This window comes from Brienomyrus brachyistius, unplaced genomic scaffold (assembly GCF_023856365.1).
Source record: "Brienomyrus brachyistius isolate T26 unplaced genomic scaffold, BBRACH_0.4 scaffold84, whole genome shotgun sequence".
NCBI lineage: Eukaryota > Metazoa > Chordata > Actinopteri > Osteoglossiformes > Mormyridae > Brienomyrus > Brienomyrus brachyistius.
In genome coordinates, this window is record NW_026042359.1 from 30,796 (window position 1) to 37,546 (window position 6,751).

General features: G+C 41.8%; 1 long non-coding RNA gene across 1 annotated transcript; it reads left to right on the top strand.

Moving 5' to 3' along the window:
- Positions 1 to 5,225: 5,225 nt before the first annotated feature.
- On the top strand, positions 5,226 to 6,264 carry LOC125727024 (uncharacterized). Its single transcript, XR_007388514.1, has 3 exons — positions 5,226 to 5,523; positions 5,896 to 5,942; positions 6,099 to 6,264. It is a non-coding gene; the product is annotated as an uncharacterized LOC125727024 (long non-coding RNA).
- Positions 6,265 to 6,751: the final 487 nt, after the last annotated feature.

A 6,751-nucleotide genomic window follows, 5' to 3' on the forward strand; every position in this document is an offset into this window, starting at 1 on the left:
TTGAGCAAGGCTCTTAGCTTCCAATTGTTCCAGGACCTTGCTTTCCAACAAAAATGTGAATATCTGGAGAGGTATGTATAGAGGAGACACAATGGAACTGTAGACGAATAACCTTAATTTTAATGTCAGTAGCTGTGCAATAAGACTCTTTTCTTCCATTTCGCTCCATTTTTCAGTTAAACTATCCCAGACAAAAATGCATTCACCCCTGTCACCTCATGTGCACTCTCAGCTGTTATGCATGTTGGTCTTATTACAATTTCATTAAATAAGGCTGTAACATTCATTCTCAAGATAATTTTCTCGCTAAGAATTTTATTGTACTGTGTGGAAAAACCACCCACCTTAAAGGGGAACGTTCCTCTAAACAGCACAAGTTGAACCGTATCGGGTCAACTGCTTCAGCGTGCTGCCGCTCCACCCGATTTAAAGCTTCGAGAATATTCCGTGTGTAATAGTCTGCGGATTTGAGGATACGGTATCAGTTCGCTAACTTTACGAGACGTAGTGAACCAGATGATTAACGGATGCCAGCATGCCCTTGCTTGCTTACAGTCTGGTAGAGATAACAGATACATACCCTTGATGGACTGACCCTAGACCAGCTGAGAAAATGCCAAATTTCCTCTATCGTCACTCTGATCATCCTTGGTCTCCTTTGAATTAGTTTTCGGCAGACTGTCAAGCGCAGGATAGTGAGGTGACAGTTAATGACTGTCATTTCAGACCGTTGCTATCAGTTAATCGATAATCTGGCCAAGAGGAGGTGGAGGAGGTGCTGCAGCCGGGAGCCGATCGCATGTCCAGTGCAGGTTTAGTGCAGGTCTGCTTCCAGAGTGAAGCAGCCCGTCAAATATGCATGTGCGACCATGCAGACTCTCACAGCATGGACATGGGGGGCTGGGGGTAGCGTGTGGCTTAGCGGGCTAAGTCTAGCTGGTTTCTGTGGTGAGCCGAAAAAGTAGTAATCCGCCAAACTGCAAAGAAAGCAGAATTTGCAAATTAGAAGACTGAAGACACAATGAGTTCTTGTAGAGCTTCGAATTTGTGGAAATAACGCCATGCTGAAATTTGAGACATGGATCTTAATCTTACGGGACGATACATGGTGATTGTTATTCACATGACATCCAATAATGGTGTTTCCACCCTATTCACATTTTGTCGCATATACATAGAACTGTAATGGAAACATAGCTAAAAGTTCAGTTAGGGGCAGACACTATACACTGTGAAGCATCACTCTGTTTATACTGTGGGTATAGATACATTATGGCCAGAAAAATGTAGAGTAGAGAGTATCGTATGATAATAACACAGGGGCTCCCTGCTCTGGTGCCTCTGCGGCTGGTCGTAGGTGAACCATTGTAAACTTGAGGGTCTGACGACGCCTTTGCCTCCACCGGAATGTTGTGGTTCCAGCTATATGGGGCTCAGCATACTAGTGGATGCATAGCACATCTGCACCTATACCATCTCTCACCTCCCCCAGCAGCATGGCCCACCTCCGCCTGCAGCATCTCTCACTTTCACCAGCACCATCTCTCACCTCCACCCACAGCATCTCTCACTTCCGCCCACACCATGGCCCACCTCCACCCTCACCATCTCCCTCCTCCTCCCACACAATAACCCCCCTCCGCCCACACCATGGCCCACCTCCACCCTCACCATCTCCCTCCTCCAACACAATAACCCACCTCCACCCACTCCCCGCCTTTGGCCGCCGCCTAGATCACTTCGCACCCGACCCCTATGGCCCCTCCCATGGGTGGTGAGCCCATTGGAGGGGGGACCCACGTGCCTTGTTCGGGCTGCGCCCGACCAGGCCCCATGGGTGTAGGCCTGGACACCAGGCGCTCGCCATCGAGCCCCACCCCCAGGCCTGGCTCCAGGGGGGGGGCCCGGTGACCCGCGTCCGGGCAAGGGAAAACGTGGTTCCAAAATTTTCTTCATCATAAGGGGTTTTTGAGCCGCACTTCGTCTGGTTCCTCACCAAGGACCTGTTTGCCTTGGGTGACCCTACCAGGGGCATAAAGCCCCAGACAACATAGCTCCTGGGATCATTGTAACACGCAAACCCCTCCACCACGATAAGGTGTCGGCTCCAGGAGGGGTATTATTATTATTATTATTATTATTATTATTATTATTATTATTATTATTATACAATTTGTTGCATTTTGCTTGCTGTCAGCCAAAACGCCTAACCTTCTCTTTATACAGATGTTAATGTTACACATGGCAGCCTCTTTAAAACAAATAACATAAAAATAAAATGTTTGAGTTGTTATGTATGGTATAGGACTGTGCAAAAATCTTAAGTAACCAAAGAAAATTATTTTTGACATTATTTATCTGAGCAGTCAGTGTGTATTCACTCTGAAAAAAAATGCATGATTTAACATATGAACTAGGGATGTGCACCAATCAGAAATGATTTGAGAATGAAATTCTCAAATACGTATCCTAAAATTCAGAATTTCAGTTCATTTTGTTAATCTGAATTAAATTTGAATTGTGGTTGAAAACAGGTTGTGGCATTGAAATTCATATTTGAATTTAAAGAAGAAGAACGAAAAAGGGTTTGGATTCAAATTCAAGTTCATATACGTACTGTCGGTGTAGCTTTTAACTATACAGTCTATTATTTAAATATGAGTTATACATAAACACATTAACATTGTTATACGTCATTGTTATAAAAATGTCGTTTTATTCAGAATTAAATAATGCAACATTTGAAGTGTCACCTAAAATAATAATTAAACTGTCATTTTGTGCACCATGGTGGATCTGCTCATAGGAAGAGCTGAGTGTCTCTCCTTAGAAGTCAGTGTTGGCTGCAGTGACGGCAGTTTCTAACCTAAGAAACGTCCCAAACACTTTTCCTGCATCAAAAGTCAAACTAGACCCTATTCCTGCCATGAAAGCTTCACATAATGTCACTGATACCTGAGCCAACCATGTTTATCAGAGGACGCCAACCCTTTGGCTGCAGCTTTCTCTGCACAGGCTGAGAGAGTCTTCAGTGTAGCAGGAAAAGATTTCAGGCCAGAAGATATTGAAGATATTATGCTGAATAAATGTAATAATAATGAAAAATTAGCAATGTGTATTGGAATAAAGCATAATTGCATTTCCCATGACGTTTTGCTTTTCACTGTAGTGCTATGGTTGAACGGAAAAACTTACTTTTGTGCACATAAGAAAATTAATAGGAGCAACTACCAAACCAAGTAATTCCTTTTACTATGTATACTTTTTCTTTAATGTTAAAAGATAGACAAACTAGTAATGGGCAAAGAGCTCTTCGGCTCTTTAATTAAATCATGCAGGTACTACAGCAAAATGCTCAAAAATACCAAAACACATCAAGAGCTAAATATGCAAAAACAATAAATACCTTCCTGTGGAAAAGGGGCAACATAAACCAAATGTAAAGTCACGAAAATCATGAAAATATAAAGTACACTTTACACACGTCATTTCTTTGAATTGAAATTAATTATATTCATCTACCTTCATACATTAATACAAGACATTATATGATTATAATGTTTGTTATTATCATATAATTTTTATTTAGGTATTATGTAGGTGCAGTTAATGTATAGTGTTACCGGATATATACTAATAATCAGTAATACAATAAAAAGAGAAAAGAATGTCAGCTGTTCTCCAAGAAGTTACTGATTTCTTGGATGGCTAGAAGAACATCGATTCAGGATTTGAGGATCTGTATTTTCCATTGTTATTCTCAAAGGGCTGTCATCATGACTATTTTGCTTTTCAGGTAAAGACTCCAACAGCAGGACAGTGGTACAGCAGCCTGTGTCTGACACATTGCAGCCAGGAGACTCTGTGAGCCTGCAGTGTACGATAGAGACTGGGAGCTGTGCAGGAGAACACAGTGTTTACTGGTTCAGACATGGATCAGGAGAATCCCTTCCTGGAGTCATTTACAGCCACGGAAACAGCAGTGATGAGTGTGAGAAGAGCCCTGAGGCTGGATCTCCTACACGGAGCTGCGTCTACAGCCTCCCCAAGGGGAACCTCAGCCTCTCCGATGCTGGGACTTACTACTGCGCCGTGGCCATGTGTGGGGAGATGCTGTTTGGGAACGGCACACAGCTGGATATAGATGGTAACACCCAGTGAGGGGAGATGCTGTTTGGGAACGAAACACAGCTGGATATAGATGGTAACACCCAGTGTGGGGAGATGCTGTTTGGGAACGGCACACAGCTGGATATAGATGGTAACACCCAGTGAGGGGAGATGCTGTTTGGGAACGAAACACAGCTGGATATAGATGGTAACACCCAGCGTGGGGAGATGCTGTTTGGGAACGGCACACAGCTGGATATAGATGGTAACACCCAGCGTGGGGAGATGCTGTTTGGGAACAGCACACAGCTGGATATAGATGGTAACACCCAGTGTGGGGAGATGCTGTTTGGGAACGGCACACAGCTGGATATAGATGGTAACACCCAGTGAGGGGAGATGCTGTTTGGAAATGGAACACAGCTGGATATAGATGGTAACACCCAGTGAGGGGAGATGCTGTTTGGGAACGGCACACAGCTGGATATAGATGGTAACACCCAGTGAGGGGAGATGCTGTTTGGGAACGGCACAGAGCTGGATATAGATGGTAGCACCCAGTGTGGAGAGTACATCTGCTTCAAAGTTTTATTTAGCTTATTCTGCTATTAAGACATTTATTTCTTATTTTAATGTATTGAATTTTCTAATTTAAGTGCTTAAATTTAATTACACAGATGTTAATTTAATAATTATTTCAAATATTAATAGAAATTGTTAAAATGCAAAATACTAGAAGTTCATGTTAAAAATGGACTATTTACAAAACAACTGCTGTAATGTATTATAGATTTTATCTTTAACTAATGTAATGTAAGCAAATGGGAAATGTGTCTCTATATCATTATGCTGAAATCTATCTCTTTGTTACAGGCTTTCAGAAGCTGCTGGATCCTCTTCACTCTGGCTTGCTGATAGTTTTATCTTGCAGCATTATTCTGAACGTTGCTCTCATTTGTATAAGATGTAAACTGACCTGTACACACTGTGCAGGTACGCTGCCCGGCTTTATGCACTCAGACGAAGGACAAAATGTAGATTTTCACAAATTATAGAAATATAAAATTGTTTTATGATAGATAAAATGTTCATATTAAAACCACTCTTGCAGGTTGTCATGCCCGGCTCGTCCGCTCCTCCTGTGTGCCACGCCCCCTGCTTACCCACGTGTGTTTCCCGGATCGTACCCAGCTGTGTCCGTTTGCTTTCAATCAGTCTTGTGTATTTAAGTCCTGGTCTCCCCAGTTTTCCTTGTCTGTCATTGATGTTCGTTGGCGTGAGTAGATGTTCCCCGTATCTGTTTCCTGTCCACGAATAAATCCCCAGTATTTCCCGACTTTGCCTACTTGCCTGTTCCTGCTCGCCTGCCGACCCGCACGATCGCTGCTTCGCCCGACCGCGGTCGTGACACAGGTAACCCAGTTTAAAAATCCATTATTAAATCTCACCTTATTTACATAAACCTTTTTCTACTGTAAGATTAACATTTTTGTATTATATCTTTCATATTTTGCAAAATCTATTGAAATATACATGTTGCAATAAGTTGCATATCAATAACTTTTATTACCAAGATCTCCTTTATAGCAATTTTATTATATATGATATCTGAGAACAAATAACACATATCCAAACATGCACACTTAAATTGACAGAAGTCATTTTTACTTTCATTTTTGAGACAAAAAGGATGTTGATGGCTTGAAAATTCGGAATGTTATCTGACCACTGTATGATACCGCGTGAAATTAAATAATATATTGATGTGTTATATATTTTAAACAGATGAAAAGAACAGTGATATATCAAAAGTGGAATGGTCACGCAAGCAAGTATGTAATAAATATTTCAAATTACAAATCGTCAGTAAAACAAATGAACCTCAGACTGATTTCCATCCTGGGATCAGCATTTTAAGTGCTATTTGTGAAAATAAGTAATAGCAAACCAATTTGATCCATCCAATTCTGCCATCTTTGTCTCCACAGTGCAATGACGAGGACACACTGAATTACGCTGCCCTGAACCTTAAGAAGCCAAAACCCAGGAGACAGAAGAAAGACAGGAATAATGACACTCTGTATTCTGACCTCCGCTACAGAGATTATGAATAAAGATGCTTCTCATTCATGTCAGTCACACAGAGTGTTCAGGGTGTAGCTTTAATAATGTTCAGAAGGAGGGCAGGGGAGCCAGTGCTTCTGAGACTGAATCACAGGATTTTACGGAGTTTGGTGTCAGTGTGTTTGGGGCGCATTTTTACTGGAAGTGCAAATGTTCAAGCCAGACTGGGGGCTGAGGGAGGGGGAGAGGGGAGCCACAGAGATTATTTCTTCATGGCATGGGGGGGAATAAGCGGCTTTAATGTTGTGGAAAGGCTGAGTTGTTGCAATCAGTTCTTTGATGTGACACATGCTTACTTGTCTCCCTTGTGTACCATGCTGAATGGTTTGGGGCAAACGCACAGGGACTGATCGATTATATTAAACAGATGAAAGAAACTGAATGAAAATTTCAAGTGTTCTTAAATTACGTTTTTCATTTAATGTTGTGTACTGTATGTATTTTTGAGTATATACATGTACCTGTATATGTACCTGTATATATACCTGTGTCGTTAATAACGATGTGGATAATTAAG